Genomic DNA, 17,197 nt, shown 5'->3' with positions numbered 1-17,197 from the left:
CATGACCTTGGGCTGGATCTCACCCCTCATGCAGGTGCTCATCACAGAACAAACTTCACTTCTAGTTAAGAGCTATTTCAGGGGCTGAAGCGGGCATGAGATCAGGTGCAATTTTAACACTCAGCCTTTATCCAGGGCAAATCGGATGTTAATTGTAGTGACACTGCTGTGGTGGGTAGTCTTTCTAGCTCTGAGTGATGTTGTGCAATAGCAGCTGTGTGACTTCTTCATCTGTACAATCAACCTGAAACTGTCTCGATTAAATCACAGTTGTAATTGCTGCTACCACAAAAATCCCAAGGGGAAAAGCGGCTGCAGGAGGGCTCCAAAGTCCTGTCTCCAACTCCTGTACCTTGCTGAACATTGCCAGTAGCTTCTCTGGTGATAGAGACCTGGAGCTTACCTGGGACAGAGTTGAATAATCCCTTTCACGTGTTGAACAGCACAGGTTTGTTCCTTGCCTTTCCCTTTGCTCATCCTTTGCTCAAGCCAGTCATGACCAAAACTTTAGCTGTTTGGGCAAGTGTGTTACAAGCCACTGCATCTTAGTCTTGGGAAGTTTATCTTGCTGTTCCAAAAATTCCTCACACTCCTTGACATTTACTTCTGTGGGTATTTGTAGATTGTTATGTCTGCCCTTACTTGTTGTTTAACCATTTAGCTCTGTCCTCATAAATCATTCCCCCCTCAGCTCTTTAGCTGGGCTCCCTGCCTGTGCTCCTAAGTGTGAAAACTCCAGGCTGAGTCCACCCTTTCCATGTCTACTCCCCACGGGATTGTATTGATGGCACAAAGTCGTTGCTCAAGCCATGATTTCATTCCTGGTTTATTGCATGATCCCATGCTGACCAAAGGATCTCTGGTTCTCTGCAGCAATTCTCTGGTTTTATCTCCCAGGTCCTCCCACATACTCTTAAGAGTTGTTCCACCTCTTCCCCTGACCTAAACCCATCAATTCAGGCTCCTTGCCCCTTCTCCCCAAGACCACAACTTCTGGGAATAGCAGAGGCAGGGAGTATCCCTGCAGCTGTTCTGTTTCCACTTTCTTCATCCCTTAGTCTTTCCTGAAGGACTTCCTAACAGCCAGAATCCTGTTCCAGGGGCAGCTGGAAGATGGGCATCCACAGCACATCTCCCAGGTGGGTGTCTGGTGGTGCAGCTCCCTGGAGCAGGATAAGGAAGAATAACTGGCTGGATTCAAACCTCCTCTTCCCAAATGTGTGGCAGGAGCTGCTGGGCAGGGAACTCGGCCCCATGTTTACAATAGCTTGGGAAATTCTGGCATTTTTGCCCCCTCCTGTGGGCACCTGTCTGCATTCTTGGAGTCTGGCCTCGACACATCAAATTTCAGGAGCTTCGTGGTGAGGACAGGATGTGCTGTTGATTAAGGCATCTTGGAAGCTATCTGGATCTTAAAATAAATTAATTGCCACAAAATCTCCAGGAAGAAGTGAACCCTCCAAAAGGTGCATTTATCCAGTTTATGAAGACACTTACAGTGACTACAGCAAGGATTGGAAATAATTAAGGGTTGTGTAAGGCAGAGGAATTACTTCAGAGTGCAAATGAGGCTTTGACTTTTAGGGAGAAGAAAGGAACTTCTTGTGGGCAGATTTGCTCAGAGCTGCCTCTTGCAAACTTCCTTTTACTTTTTTGTTATATTTGTGTGCGTGGTTGCAACCATAGATACAAGAAGGACCAGAGAGATCCCTAATCTGGCACAGGGTATCATCCAATCAGTTTAGCATGTTCTACCATCACGTGCAAAGTACAGTGTTGTTCTCTTTTTGGCTGATAAAAATTTGGAAGTTGCAAAATGATCACTAAAGCAAGAGACAGGACATGATGGAAGACATTTATTTTCCTAAAAGCTCAAAAAATCTAGACAAGCTCCCAGTCTGTGCTGTGTCTCCTTCCTACTTGCACATTCATTTTATCTCCTCCACTCTCATCTCACTTGTTCCTGTGTTAGCTGGGGCTGATCCCTGCAGTTCATTCTCTTTCAGGGCTCTTCCATCTCCAGGTTGGAAGAATCATCCATTTGCCTTGTGGCAGCAGAATTCAGTTCTGAATTTGGGATGATGTGTTGAAAAGCTACTTTTGCTTCGCCTTTGAGCTCCAGAACCACCCTTTAAAACTCTGAACATGAGCAAGAGGGTCCAATATGACCATAAATTAAGTTGAATTGTACCTGGGAAGTTTAGTCTTGATTAATGGCTTTGTTCAGTTATTCTACTTGTTCATTTATCTTTACATAAACATAAAAATCATGCAATCATCACATTTTCTCCCCGAAAATAAAGGAGATTTTTTATAAAAAAACTTAACTTTCTGCGTGTTTTTTTTTGCTTCTGTGAGTGTACACATGCACTTTTTTATTTTGTTGAATAACTCCCTTGAATAACTCCCTCCACATTTTCCCCCTCTGTTTAAATCTCTTCAGACATAAGGCAAGTACAGAGGAATAACTCCCAAGTGTAAAAAAGAAAAATCTTGTTCCTCCCTCAGATCTCCATAATCATGGCTAAGTGTTGCACGTTTATTTAAACTGTTGTAGAAAAAGCCACTGGTGTTCAGCAAATTATATTAGATTTTCAAAAGCATGGCAGAGGGTTTTGAAATTTGATTTTCTGGGTCCCGGATGAGAAAGAAGAACTGCAATAATCCACTTGGAAGTGAGGGTCTTTCAGTTCTTCCTTGTTAGTAGTTTAGTAAAAGTTTAAATATTTATTCACTCGGAAAGGTTAGTCCCTGCCATGCCATCTCATGCCCTGCTACAGGGTTTTGTGCTCTTTTTTCTGGGCCTTTCTCACCAGGTCCATGAAGTCTGACCTCTCTTATTGGCTTCTCATTCCTCCATTCTGTATCGATCATGCTGGAATTATGACCTCTACAGAAGGAAATCTGTGCTTCAAGTATTCAGTCTGCCCTGGCATGGGCTACACACTCATCAGACTAAGCCAGAAACAAAGCTGGGATCCCTTCTGAAGGTCAGGTTGAATATTTAAAATGAACCAGAGGAGATCTCTGCATTGGAAATGTCCGCATCATCACTGTCCTCTTCTTCAAAAAGCATGAAGATTGAATCAGGTTGTCTGATAGAAACAGGTTCTGCACTGGTATTGCACAAACAAATGTGGGAACACTGCAGTTTCAGAATCGATTGGGATCTGCAAAAATGGGCTGTAATCCCTGTGACCTCCTCATGAGCTGTGAGGGCCTTATAGGAAGAAATGTGGGACCAAGCTAAGAACCTTTGTGCTGGCTGTGGGGAACAGTTCCATCTTTCTCTGCTGGGGAAACATGGAATCCTTGGCTTAGGGCTGATCCCATGAAATGGCCTCACGCCCACTGACTCAGGGCACTGTGTATAAATTGGGTAAGCAGAAGCTAATTGCCTCCTGTAAAGCATCTCTCCTCTTGAATCCTATGGGCCATTTTATCCCATGACTAATTGCATGTCTTCTCATTTGCATTTGATCCAGCCTCCACAGAAGGTAGTAGGAGTTAATTTTCTGGGAAAGGAGTTGAACTCTGTCCTCAGCGAGTGAGTTTCTCTGAGCAGATGGATGTTGCTGAACAGTGCAGTCAGAGCAGGAGCTCTGCAAGAGCCATGGGCTGATGGCAATTCTCTTGGTGCTGCTCAGGAGAAGGCCCTTGGCAGACCCATCCTCTCTAAGAAGCAGAAGCACACATTTCTGTGGCTTGCTCTGCAAGCACCTTCCCCTCAGAGATGGTGCATTTAGAGCACCAAGAGTGGAGGGAAGTGTAAGAGGGTTTCTCTCTACTTTCCAGGCCATTTCTAAGCAATTAGAAAAGAGTAATTAAGAATTCAGCTGACTTGACCATTAAATAGAATAGATTTTAAAAGCCATGACATTTTTTTTTGAGCAAAGATGCACTTAGAAAACCTCCTTTGTTTTCAAAACACAAGCTTACACTGTGAGTTGCGGACACGAAATTGTTACTACTTCATATCTGCAGCTGAAAAAGGAACCATGTACCTCTGGATGTCAAATGTGGCTTTAATCTGCTTCACAGCTTGTTTTGTTTTGTTTTTCTCTGTTTCATTTCCCTTTGCGGTGTTAAACTCTGACCCTGAAAGGTGAGGAAGTGGAGGAAATGGAAGAGTGAAATTTGGGGAGTCTGAGGCAAAAAAGCCAAAGGAACCACGGGGCAGCCTGTCTGGCTGGGAGATTGAAATGTAAGTGGACTCCTCAAATTAATTACTTTGGAACCCACTCACTTATGGATGTGGACTCCCTTAAGCATAAGTCCTACATTATGTCACCGAGATGGCATTTGGGGCTGATTTATGTTGGCACAGGAGTGGCCATAAAGTGCATATGTGTGCCCAGAGTAGCCCCTTTTCAAACAGAGCATGTTTATAGAAACAGGAAATGTGGCTGGAGCAGGAGCACCCTGAGCCGCTGCTGTGTCAACAGCACCACAAATACAGGTATCCAGGATCTGCACCCTGCCTGCATTTTCCATGGATTTCCACTCTAGTCTGTAACCTGGAACATACTTACCAGAGATTAGTGGTTGGTGGATGGAGGAAAAATGACTTATTAGGTGAAATTTGCTCCACTAAAGATGCATATCTGACCAAGAGCCACAATCCAGATTTTAATCCTTTTCTTTCTTACTCTGTCTAATCCACAGCTGATATTTCACAGTGATAGTCACTCTCTTTTTTCCCTTCCTGGAGAATGAGGACACATTATATTAATTATATCTGATTCTGTAGTGCCATAATTTATCTTTAATAAAGTATGTGATTTCTGTCTGAATACATCTGAAGCCTTCAGGTCATGTTCAGGGAAGTGTAAACTCTTCACAGTTCTTTATAGTCCATTAGAAGCAGTTAAATATATACAAGCACTTTTAGGAGACAGAAAAGCAGATGTAAATGGAGATGAAAAATTGCAGAGCAGTTTTGGTGACTGAGAAAACTGTACTCTCTGATTCCTCAGATGCATTTATTTGGATGTTCAGTCTTCAACCTGAGTTGTGAGGTGCTATAAATACACACAAATAACCATCTCCATGATCCATTTGGATCTGCTGTGCCTGTAGTGAACTGAGAGGGCTTTCATGCTCCCAGAGTGCCAAGTTCTGTGCACAAAGCAGCCTCCTCTAAGTTTCTAAGGAGAACCAGTGATGCAGGAGCAGTCCTTTTTCTCATGTGGTATACAGCCCTCTCTTTCTCTTCCTCAGTCTGAAGAATCCTTGTGTTGGTATTGAAACAATTCAGGAGATTTTTTTAGGGCACATCTGATAGTGGGAGCTGGAAGAAAGAAGATCTTCCTGTTGTCTCAGAGAGGGAATGCATATGAGTCCTAAAGCCCAAAATGTTGTTTGTAAATGAAGATTAAATTGAAATAGGAATCTGTAATGAGTCTTTCCCATGGATACACTCTACTCTTACACCTTTAGAGCTGACAGGAGGTGTAAGCATTGCTCACAGGAGCACATCTGTAGCACAGTGACTGACAGCATTAACCAGGTAACTCAGAGAGTCTGGTTTGTGCCCAGATTTTACTGAAAAGCAGCAGTAACTGTGTTGCAGTTCTTGCTCAGGGGATGTAGGTAATCTGGGTCTAACTGAGTAGGCTATGGGAGTAGGACTGGTGTATTACTCACTGAAGACTTACATTTCCTTTGGGGATGATATGGGAAAGTATTTCTATCAGGGAAATACAGTTCCTTCATCAAGTATCTTAGGCCTTGTTTATTTACTGATTGCAAGTCAGATAAATTTGTCAAAACATTTGTAACCTGCAGAATGAAAAGCAGAACCAAACAACCTGCCCTTGGTGTTTTACTGCATGAAATATTTCGTGTCTGATTGCTGAGTATAGTACTCAATGAATATCCTGACATGGTCCCTGGTGTTGAGGAGCACAGACAGGAGATGTGATGCTGTGTTGGGTTTGGACTGGGACATATTTTTCTGCTTTTTATTGGAAAATTGCTTGCAGGTAAATGCTTAGTTTGAGTTCTCCTTTGCTGTTTCATTTCAGGGCATGCTGGTGTGTTTGGGAGAAGATTAGAACAGAATAACAGGCACACTTATCAGAAGGATTGGGAAACAGATACTGGAGTGCTGAGTGGGTGTCATGGGGGAGGGTTTTTAACTTCCCTGGATTAGTGCCCAGCACAGGGGTAGATGTAGGAAAAATCATGTCGGCAGAGAATCGCGTGTTCAGTCTCTGTGGGTGTGAGCTGAGGACGCCCCACAGCAGCCTGGAATTCCATCTCTGCTGTCTGGAATTGCAGGAATAGGCAGCACAGGAGCTCTCTGATGGCAAAAAGGGCCGTGTTCCCCGTCAGAGCAGTGTCCATGCAGGCCTCAGATGCAAAAAGATCTGTTTGTTAGAAATCAAAATATTTCTTTCCCAAAGGAAAAGTGAAAACTACAAGATTTTCAAAGTTCTGCAACACACTTCAACTGTTTGAGAGAAATGTTTCTCTTCAAATTCGTTGGAGCCAACACTTGTGTCTGTTGTTGCTCTGTTCCCATCTCACAGAGATCACTGCCTCTGAAGGACTTATGGCGATGCACTTTACTGGGATGGGGAAGAGCTGCTGGCTCCAGCAGCCAGTTTGTCACATTGGTAACAATTCTGAAAATTAGGAATTCTCTGAAGGTGCACACTAGAAGGTTTCTGGGAACCAAATTTCTTATTTTTGTGCTTTAGCTTTCCTCTCAAATACAAGCTGTGGTGCAGAGTGTCCATGTGCATTTGTGAACTGGGAGTGTGGTTTTAACACCAAGCTGGCCCCTAACAAATTCTCAGACTTTATAATCCTTCTACAATTGTTTGTGCCCCCTGTGTGTACTTGAAATGAATGTACATGATACACACAGAGCCATCAGAGCCGGATATGAAACAGGAACCTCTGGAGTGAGCGTGAGTCGGACGCAGATGTAAAAGCCTTCAGGAGCACACGCTGCTGCTGCTTGCTGATGTTCGTCACAAAGGGGATGGCCCGGAATCCCAGCCCAAGCAGATGTGTTGCAATAGGCACAGGAAGAGATCAGTCTTAGTGTCCCCTGATGGCTTCTCCTGGAGGTTTGAGGTTATGCCAGCTTTTGTCTGTGATCCAGCCTGGATCTGGAATGAAGCTTCCCAGACGTGATGTGTTCATGTTTTGGTATCTGTGAAGCAAAGACTTGATGTGAACCTGGACAGTGGAGCAGCAACTTCTTAAAACTTGTAACTTCCCTCTATTTGCATAAGAATTAGCCAGAGGAAGAAAAATATTTATGCTCTTTTTGTATGCAAAGTGTAGAAACTGAAGGGATTCACACTGAGATTTCCCAGCTGTGCTGTCACAGAGGTTTGCAGCCACACTGCAAATTCACCCCAGAGCATCTTCCACAGTGATCAGCTCCAGCCTCTGGTCCTGCATAACCTCTTCCCTTTCCCCCTGCCCTCCCCCAGATCCTGGCATCATCCTTATCTCTGATACCCCTCATCTGACCCCTCCATTCCTGGTCTCACAGTGTCTCCTCCAGAAGCTGGACAAATTGACAGGTCTGTCAGGAGATGCACGAAGGGAACCCGGGGTTATCTCAGTGTGCAGCTTATCAAAGGGTTGCTCTCAAGAAACGTATCTGGGAGCAGCACGAGTCATCCCAAGCTGGAGACAAGTGGGGGCTGGGCCAGTGAGTTCCTCGGGACCAGCTGTCTGTGGATATGGGGGAAAGAGGAGGACTCTGAAAATAGTGGTGGAGGCACCCTGAAGGCAGAAGGAGGTGCCTGAGATTGAGAAATGTGGAAGGAAAGTTATTTTTTTGGTATGCATTTGGGGACTTTGAATTAGCTTCCTCTGTAAGGAAGGGCTTCCTGGAATTCTTTGACCAGTTTTATACCCAGAAGGGAATTCTTTGGCACGGGATTCAATGCACACATGGGATTTCACTTTGCAGTGAGGCCGTCCTGTGACAAACCACCTCCAAAATGTAATCAGCAAAGTTTTCCTCAGATGTAAACTCTGTGACTGCTTCCACGTTGGACTCCTGCTTGCTCATTCCTCGGCTGGTTTGTCAAAACTTCACAACATTTAGGCTGCTTTTCCTTGCAGTGCTGAGTCATTCTCTGAATGGAGTAAGAATTAAAGGGTTTGTTACTGTAAATTTTGCTAGCCTCTGTCTGAAATCCAAGTGAGAAAAACTGCAATGTCAGTTTGCTCCAAACTGAGCTTTTAAAAGAACCTTTGTCCTCAATACTTTTATATGTAACACTTGCACATATTTTGTTTTCTCTGTCACTTGTGGTCTCTTTAATTACACCACGGGAATCTGAACTGTGGCAGGATCAGACACAAAAAAAGCATGACCAAAGGAAAACAAAAGTTTTATTGGTTTTAAGTAGATTTTTCAATCTAAGAGGTGACTCTCCTGAAAAAGCAATATGACATCTGTTTGCAAAGGTTCTTTTGGAGCCCAGAGAAGCTGTGGCTGCCCTGTCCCCTGGAAATGTCAATGGCCAGGTTGGACAGGGCTTGGAGCAACCTGGGATAGTGGAAGGTGTTCCTGCCCATGGCAGGGGGCTGGAACAAGATGAACTTTAAGTTCCCTTCCAACCAAAACCTTTCTGGCATTCTGTGATTCATGTCCAGGATGCACCAGTGCATACAGGCACTGATGGGGCACGTATCTGCTGCAGCCTCTTTGCTGGGTACAACCAAAGCCATAATTTTAAGGATTATCCTCGTGCACACAGAGGAAAATTCAGTTTTCAAAATTCTTTATTGGTGATGAAACATTAGCCAGAACACTGTTGGGTTTTCTGATGTCAGTGTGAGCTGATGGAGTTGGCAGTAAGAAAAATTATCCTTCAATTATAGGCTAAGCATGTTTAAAAGAAGTCACTGAGACATAGATGGTATAGAGCCCCATATTACTATTATTATACTCAGTAAAAAAAGAGTCCATAGCTGTTCTCTCTCCTCCCTCCTCTGTTAAAAAATTAGTCTCTTTGTCACATGTAAGAGCTGTACAAGTAACAGGAACAAAACATGTAGGTGTTCTGAACAGAGTCATTAAACAACATTTGTTAAGCACACCAAGTTCTAGACTAATTCATTCTGTAGCTTTTCTGTTCCATGTGCTCAGGTGATAAAGAATTATGCAGAACTTCCACCAGTGGCAATTTTATTTCTTGTCTTGAATCAAATGGTGACTCAGAATGAAAATGTCACTGAGACATGTGCTGTGGTGAGACTCTGTGGTTGCTGGTTCCAATCACCCTGTAACTAGAAGGGGCTCTGTTGGTGATGCAGGAACCAAGACCACCTCTGCAGGGATAAGGCAAGAATTAAACTCCACTTTCAGCAGAAAAGACAGTAGTTGGTTGATAAGCCACAAGCTTAAAAATGTTGCATTCAGTGGTTCTTCAGAGAAAGGACACTATTGATGAAATAGAAGCATTGAATGGTAAGAAGTCTGTCCTCCCAGATGTTAAAATGGAATGGAAACCTCTTCCCCATTTTTTTTACAGTCTTTTCTTCTAGATAATATTTCTAACTTCTTTCTGAATCTTCTGTGATTGATGATAATGGTATCATGTAATGATATGGTATAATAATGATACACACTACAAAGATTACAGATTAAAGGTTACATATTTATATATATATACATAGCATGGCACTGGTTTTGGCTGTGGTAGTTGCCATCAGCACAAATGTCCAGGAGGAAGCATCCAGCCCTTAGGCACTGTTTAAACACCAGGAAAGTTTGGGAACTGCTGGTCTTGGGGTTGGGTGCACCCACTACCACTGTATTTGATACTCACTCCCACTTGGGATTGAGACTACCTACCTTCTCTGCAGAGTTTGAAATGCCACTGCTCTGAATGATTCTTCGCCCACAGAAGGAGGGAGGAATTCAAATCAGCTGGGAAGCAAAGCACTCTCTGCTGGGAATAGGAGGAAAGAGGGCTTCTGGTGGTGGGAGAAGTGGGGGAGGAAATGAAACCACTTTTGGGGAGAAGTGGGCTCTGCAGCATGGGGGGATATGGATGAAGTGGGACAGGATGTAAGAGCACCAGACACTGGCAGTGGGGAAAGGAAAATGGATGTTCATCAAGCCCTAGCCTTGGGAAGAAAATGAAAGATAATACAGTGATGGAAAAGAACCTAAAACTTGTTTTTTTTCCATGAGGATACCCAGCCTGATGATTTGAGGTGACCCTTGTCTTTCCAAAACTGTTCTCCCCCGCTGGAAGAGATGCTGCACTTCTGGCTGAATCCCTGCAGGCCCCAGCAGTGGTTTTAGCAGTGCCATCACCTCCAGGAGTTGCTGGACACCCTTTCAGTTCCCCGCAGGAAGCAGGAGCCAGTTCTGGTGCCTGGCACACGTCACCCCTCTGTGTGCTCTGTGATTGCTCTGACTGTAAAGCTGAGAAGCCCAAGCAGGAGGGGGGAGAGATCTACAAAAGGAAAGGAAGGATCAGGGAAGAGTGGCTCTGCTTGCGTAGTTGGGTGAGGGTGTTTTTGTTGCAGAGGTCCCTATTTTTAGGTTTTATACTTTGCCATTGTCTCCTTTGCTGTGAGCTGAGCTGCTGCCTCCTATTGCTTCCCTTCACAACAATGTGATCGTAAAAGATGCAATTTTGACCTCATCATGTTTTGGATTTGCTCCTGGCCTGCTTATCATGCTAAGTGAGGGTTACTAGGGAAGGAGCATCAATCCTGACAGGATCCAAGGCTCCAGGGATAAAATGACCTAACTTCTATCTTAGGATGTCAGCACTACCACACTTGTCTGTGTCAGATATCCGCAAACCTTAGACAGGCTTTCACAAGGTGCTCCTCAGATGCTTTTTTACAAATTCATTTGGAGATCTCCCCATTTCCCTTCCTGTTTTTAAGTCTTGAGAATGCAGATGGGTCGGTCGCACTTTAAGGCTTCTTCATGCAATCAAGTTGGAGAAAAAATTTTTAGACATAATTATATACCCTCAGGAACTGGATCTTGTCCAACTTTCAGAATAAATCACAACAGTTAGTAGGACTGTACTGGATTGAAAAGTCCAGAGAAGAAATATCACACACAAAACGCCTCACTTGCACTAGTTTGTATTTATTTTTATATTTACAGGTTCATTTACTCACAGGTAGTGCAGAAATATGACCTGTTTTGTTTCGATAAAATCAAAACATGTTCATTCTTAAAAGTGAAAGAGTGAAATCAGATGGATTGTCATTGCTAATTTAGGCAGATTCACCATCTTTTGAATGCTGCTGGTTTAGGAAGGACAAGGTTAAAGTGGAAAATACCTGCTCTTCATTATGCAGTGCAACTGGAAGGCAGCCAAAGTGTTGGACAATCTAGTCCAGCACTGATTGCTGGACAATCTAATCCAATCTAGTCTGGTCTGAAGGGTGTCTCATCTGTCCCTGGAGCAGAGGGAGCACTGCCTGAGCTGTCCACACTGTTTGGATACCGAGGAACTTTCCATAGCTGCCCCTCTCTTGATTTCCCTCCTTTCTGAGAAAGTTCTGAATGCTTCTTGAGTACATTCTCTGTGTTTTGAGATAACACGTGAAAAGGAAACTTCTTGATAATTATTTTTTCTGTTAGCTGCTGGGGAAGTCTTTTCTTTTTTCCCTTCCCAGATTCACATGACTCTCAGGAGTCGAGGAGCAGATAGGTAAGCACTAAAAACAAACGCAGAACCATCTGGTGTGTGGAGGAGGGACGACTCCCACACTGATCTCAGCACTAACGCGCGGCATCTGCGCGGGGCTGGGGTGGCAGGGACAGGGATGTGCAGCACAATCAGCCACAGGGAGATCTGGCAGCTAAACACCTTGGGGGATGAATGATGGTGCCCAGGCCCCTTTCCACAGCAGCCTAGGGGGCAGGAACAGCCCCAGTGCAGAGGGAAGGGGTCAGGGGACACACATGGGCAAGCGGGGCTTTGCACTCTCACTGTGTTTTAAGTGCTGTTGTGTTTGTTCCCTGTAAAAAAGGGCAACAAAAAACCAGGAGTGGTTGTTCTGCCCAGGAGAGTTTCAGCTTCTTCCCTCAACTTACAGGATGGGCACAGCATTCCCTAAGGGGCTGAGGGGAGGACAGAAATTCCTCATGGCTGCTGTCACGGAAGCTTCTTCAGGCTGTGTTGACACCAGGAAAAATGGATTCCCAGTATTAGTTTTTTTGCAAGCTGCAAGTCTTGTAGACAAACCAGCCCCAGACCAGGGCTGTTCCGAGCAGCCACACTGCAAACCTGAGATGAACTTGCTAAAACTGACTGAGCTTCCAAAAAATCCTGCTGCCTGTTTTGGGGTCATGTTCAGCCCTCAATCCAGAGCTGCTGCTGAGAGAGACCTGATCTTGCTGGCAGTGAAACTGATCATTTCTGAGGCTGGGATAAGGTGAACTGTCACAGAGCCAGCAGTAAAAGTGTGATGCACATGAAGCTGCTGAGCAGTGCCACCCTACTCTGTGTAAAGTCTTTTACCTGCTCTTTTTACCTCCCTTTCTTAGTGAGGCTAATGATAATACCTAAGGATACTCCCAAAGGCATAAGTGGTTCATATTTACAGCAAGCTTCAAAGACATAAGTGGCTACAGAGTGGTAAAGTATCATTATCTGCCACTTTGGAGAGATGCTCCAGATTTGTAGAAAATTGGGCTGTTTATTCTACAATTCAGTGGAAAAATAAGTCTCTATAGAAACTACCACTTCAGAGGTATTTACATTTCTCTACTATGAAGCATCTTGAGGAAGAGCATTCCCATAAATAGCAAACTGAAGTTGTTACATTTAGTATAATAAGGTAATATTTACAAAAGACAGTGTATGTTCTAAGTCTTATTATGGGGTTGCTGTGGATCCATGGAATATATTGTTAGGAGACTCAAATTTCCCAACAGGAAAAAGAGTGACACGTAAAAGTAATGCATAAAAATTCCTTCGTGCCCTCCCTGGTGAGGAAGCTGCAGTGAAACTGAAGATTGAAGCTAATATCTCTGGCAAAGCTGATTCTTTAAAAGTTCATTTCTGAGTAAGATTGCAAGAAAAACACCCACATTTGTAGCTGTAGATGCCCTTATATGCATGTGCTTGCAGTTAGAATTTGGGTATTTGTTACTGGTACTGAGCTGGGCAGTTTCCTCCAGCTCTGCAGTTGTAAAGCACCACATGAGTGTGCTGGTCTGTAGTTATCTAATAGTGAAAATGATACGAAGAGAATAAAGAAAATAGAAATAGCATTTTTTTTGTGTTTGCAGTGGTGGTAAAAGAAGTAGATTTGGAAAGGTTGGTGAGCAGTGGATAGTGAACTGTATCCCTACTTCCATCCTGTGTCCATCTTTTTCAAGGAATAGATCAAGCATTGCAAGAACATTCCTTGAAAACACATCTGAGAGATTCAAGTGCCTGAACATCGCTGATGTCTTTTTTGGTGGTTGAATGCTCTGAAAAATGTCAGCCAACACCTTTAATCAGGCCAGTAGCAGTGGAAGTTTATGCTCCAGATGTCAATTAATCACTCCAGTGATAAATAATGGCTGAAGTGGTTCTTGGTACCAAAACATCTCACGGTGGCTGTTACAGGTGCAGAAGCAAGAAGCACGTAGGAACCAGTATTGTCTTTTCAAGGTAGTAGTTTAAGTCAATTAACTAACAAATGCAACCCCCAAATAGCAGCCAATAAAAAAGGAGGGGCCCGGCTGCTGCTTCCTAAATCGGATTTGTTCTCTGACAGATGACTGAATTACAGGTTTTAATAGCAACAAATTGTATCGGTGCTGTCTTGACCCATTTACTCCATCCTGGTGTCTCTCCCATGCCTTTGTTTTGTTGTTTTTCTTGCCCAAGATTCCCAGAAGCCTTGAATGCAAGACATAATGACACAGCTCCTGCCCTGGTAGCACATTGTGCAGTCTTTTGTTTCAAGCACACAGCATGCACCCAGACTTGCTCATAAAATATCCATAGCAAAATCATGTGATGCCTGTCTCTCTTATACATTTTTAAGAGCTGTGCCCTAAATCCATTAAAAGACTGTGAGGCATGAATAGAAGAATAATCCTTCGTATCATGTGGGTGAGAAAGGAGTTGGGATCAAGTAACTGGACATATAAAATGAACCATATGAATTTGCTGACTACCAGACTTCTGCTATGGGAACACAGGATCTCTTGAAGTCCAGCTCTTTTGTCTAAATGGATGAAAAGTGTTTTGCATAATAGAACAGAGGAACTTTGCACAATAGAAATGGAGCTGGTGTAAAGAGAGGCTAGAGAAACAACAGCTCAAGAGTCAGAAGATGGTGAGGACCATGTGTATTGATAAAAGGTACCTTCTGATTTCAGGACTACTAAGTTGAGGGAATTGTGTCTTTACAATAAAGTACTTTTGGAATGTGAAGTGGTTGCTCTTACTCCAGAAGTGAACCTTGGAAATTCAATTCTATATGTTGGAAAAAAAAGGCCTTCATTGTTTTATCCTTAGGAGAGAAGCAGGGAACCTAACACCAGCCCACATGGATGTTCAAAGGAGAAGGGAATCAGCCACTAGGAATGAAAGAGTATTGGGTATCTACATCCCTAAGGCTCTTTATAAAATGATGTTCCACACCTCTTGTCAGGCATCCTCTCATCTGATCTCTTCTGTAGAACTGTTGTGTCTTTAATTTGGAAAATTTACACTCCACCTAAGTCTTGGTGCCATACTTCCTTTTCCTATTCAGTGTCTTGCATTTTGGAATCATTTACAGATGCCCTTAGAGGTACCTTCCACTTTTTAGCCCTGTCCATAGGATTTCAGATGTATAGATGGGGCTCAGAAGCAGCTGGTTTTCCTTCCATAGAAGGTGGGAGGGGATGAGGAGGGGACAGAGACATTGCCCTTACCAGAAGCAGGGTGTTGTGTTCCTGCTCCTGTGTCACTGCCCAGCGATGCAGAGCCCCTTGCACTTCCCAGGGCCTGTCCTCCTTAGGGAATGAGAACCTCTGTCCTGAGGCGAGGTATGGAAATAAATGGCATTGGAATTTACTGGCAAAGTTTACAGTTCTAGGGTTAAATGCAGATTTCCATAACCCAGTGGGGGTGTGCTGACTGAATACAGCCCCACACGCCACCTCCATGGGTGGATTCCTTGATGGGTCAGAAACGCCCAAGAAAGCAGCACAGTGTTATCTGGGAAAAAGTTAGAGAGAAAAAGTAGCTTCAGCATTCTAATTTCTTTAGAATCTACTCCCAAGTGCTTGGGTCTCTTGAGTATGAGGTGATGCACAAGTCTTCTGGTGCTTTTGCACACTTGAACCCCAAAGCCATGGGCTCTGGCTTCATAATGCATTCTTGAGAGCCTTGACTGTATGAACCGTGGGACTACACAGGTTTCTGTTATTAATTCACCTGAGTTCAGAAACAGATCATGTATTGTCCTCACTTGCTGCTGGTGTCCCTCCTCTGAGCTTGGTGGAATTCCTTGAGTGAGCACAATCAGTGTTTGCTGGTTAGAAACGGGCCAGAGGACAAACCAGCCTCCATATACTCTCAGACTTCATTCTGAAGAAAATCCCTTTGACAGAATCTTCAGTAACTAACTTATCACACAACTTTAAAAGCACAGTTTACTGTAACTATTAATTTGGGATTTTTCTATTTTGGTCATCTGCTTTTTAAAATGACTTGTTACTAGAACTGCCTTTGCAACTTGTTACTCTCTTTTCTACTTTCAGTTTTCTTCTGTACTGCCTTGGTTGTAAGTAGGCTGTGGTTTTCTGAAAATGGAACTGTGATGTTTGCTGTGTTTTCTTATACAAGACCTGTGTTAAAAAAAAAAAAAACAAAACAACAAAACAAACCCAAACAAAAAACCCAACAAGAAACCAAACCCAAAAACCCCAAAAACCAAATGACCACCATAAAACCCAACCTAGCCAAAATCTTAGTTCTTTCCCCCAAGTATTTAAGTTACTACTATTAAAACAAGTTTAACATAGGCACTATGATTGCTTCCCCAAGATACTGTATTCACATCTAAGTTGAGATTTTTAATACTATTTTCATTGGGTCCCATTGTGTGCGGGGAGTGTGTGCACAGATCAGCTTGAACATGTGAAATGTGGATACTTGACCAAACCTGCAGGGGATGAAGTTTTCACAATTGTTGTTTGTCACCTTTCTTTGTCTGTTTTACAAATAGCAACCTCAATTTTGCATTTCTGTCGCTGGATCCCAAATAATATCAGGAGGCTTCTCTCTTGGATGGGAGCCCACCCTCCTGGTTTGAGAGTGAGGAATTAAAATTACCAAAATACTCTGATTTTCAGCACTCTTCTTGGGAAAAAAGATGTTATTATTAGTATATCCTCTGTATTTCTATGTTGACTTCCTCTCTGATTTTGATTTAATTTTCATATGGTAACTTTGATTCTTTTCTCTTTCCATTTTAAAATACCTCAAGTTACTTCAGGCACAGATTTTTTGGTCAGTAGGTGACCTCAGCTGTTGCTCTCTTCAGCTTGTACTAAAATCAGCAATACCTCCTTGTCTCACATTTCATCTGGGCTCTTGAATGTAGTTAGAGAAGTTGGGTTCCCAAATCAAGAGCATGGGATACTCTCCCTGCCTCTCTATTCTGTGGGAAGTTCTATCCTGGTGGGTTCCTGTTTTGGGTGAATAAGTGGGGCCTGAGCAGACACAAGCCATTCCCCTTGCTGCACATTCTGCTCTGGCACTTGGCTGCCAACACTCCTTCCACCACTTTCCTGCAGAGCTGTGCTTGCCATGTCAGGCCTGGCAGGGCCTGGAATGAGCCATTTCCTTCACATCTCCTTTGCCTGTAACAATCTTGAACTTGTTGACCCATGTGCCTATTAATTATTGATATAATGATGCATTATTTAGGCTTGTTTCAGCAGACGGATACATTATTACTAGGCAGACATTTGCCAGACAGGCTGATAGATAGCATCCTAAAAAAAGTCTCCAGTTGCCTTTGTACAATAAAGGCCTGTAATTTCATTACTTGCCTCCCAACCCCCCCCTCTTGGTACCATGAAACCTTAATAGGAATCTAAGTGTAATAATGATCTCTTTAGACAATGGGCTTAATCTTGACTGTGCTGGAGTTGTGGTCCTGATGTTGGTCAGGCCTCAAAAATACAGAGGAAGTAGTCTTCACCAATCTGCTAATGCTGGTTTTCCTAAGATAAAATGAA

The 17,197-nt window shown here is 43.4% G+C and overlaps 1 protein-coding gene across 10 annotated transcripts in view; it reads left to right on the top strand.

Moving 5' to 3' along the window:
- FGGY (FGGY carbohydrate kinase domain containing) overlaps positions 1 to 17,197 on the top strand; it is a 282,954-nt gene that overhangs the window by 80,572 nt on the left and 185,185 nt on the right. The window contains exons 1-2 of one of the 10 annotated variants that reach the window (XM_010408765.3): positions 4,671 to 4,684; positions 6,724 to 6,725. The exons of the other annotated variants lie outside the window; for them this stretch is intronic. The gene's annotated coding sequence lies outside the window, so the exon portion shown is untranslated. Of the gene's footprint in view, positions 1 to 4,670; positions 4,685 to 6,723; positions 6,726 to 17,197 lie in introns of those variants that run through there. 10 annotated transcript variants of the gene reach the window in all.

This window comes from Corvus cornix, chromosome 8 (genome assembly GCF_000738735.6).
Source record: "Corvus cornix cornix isolate S_Up_H32 chromosome 8, ASM73873v5, whole genome shotgun sequence".
Taxonomy (NCBI): Eukaryota; Metazoa; Chordata; class Aves; order Passeriformes; family Corvidae; genus Corvus; species Corvus cornix.
Note: the sequence above shows the minus strand (reverse complement) of the source record. Positions and strands in the feature narration are given on the sequence as shown.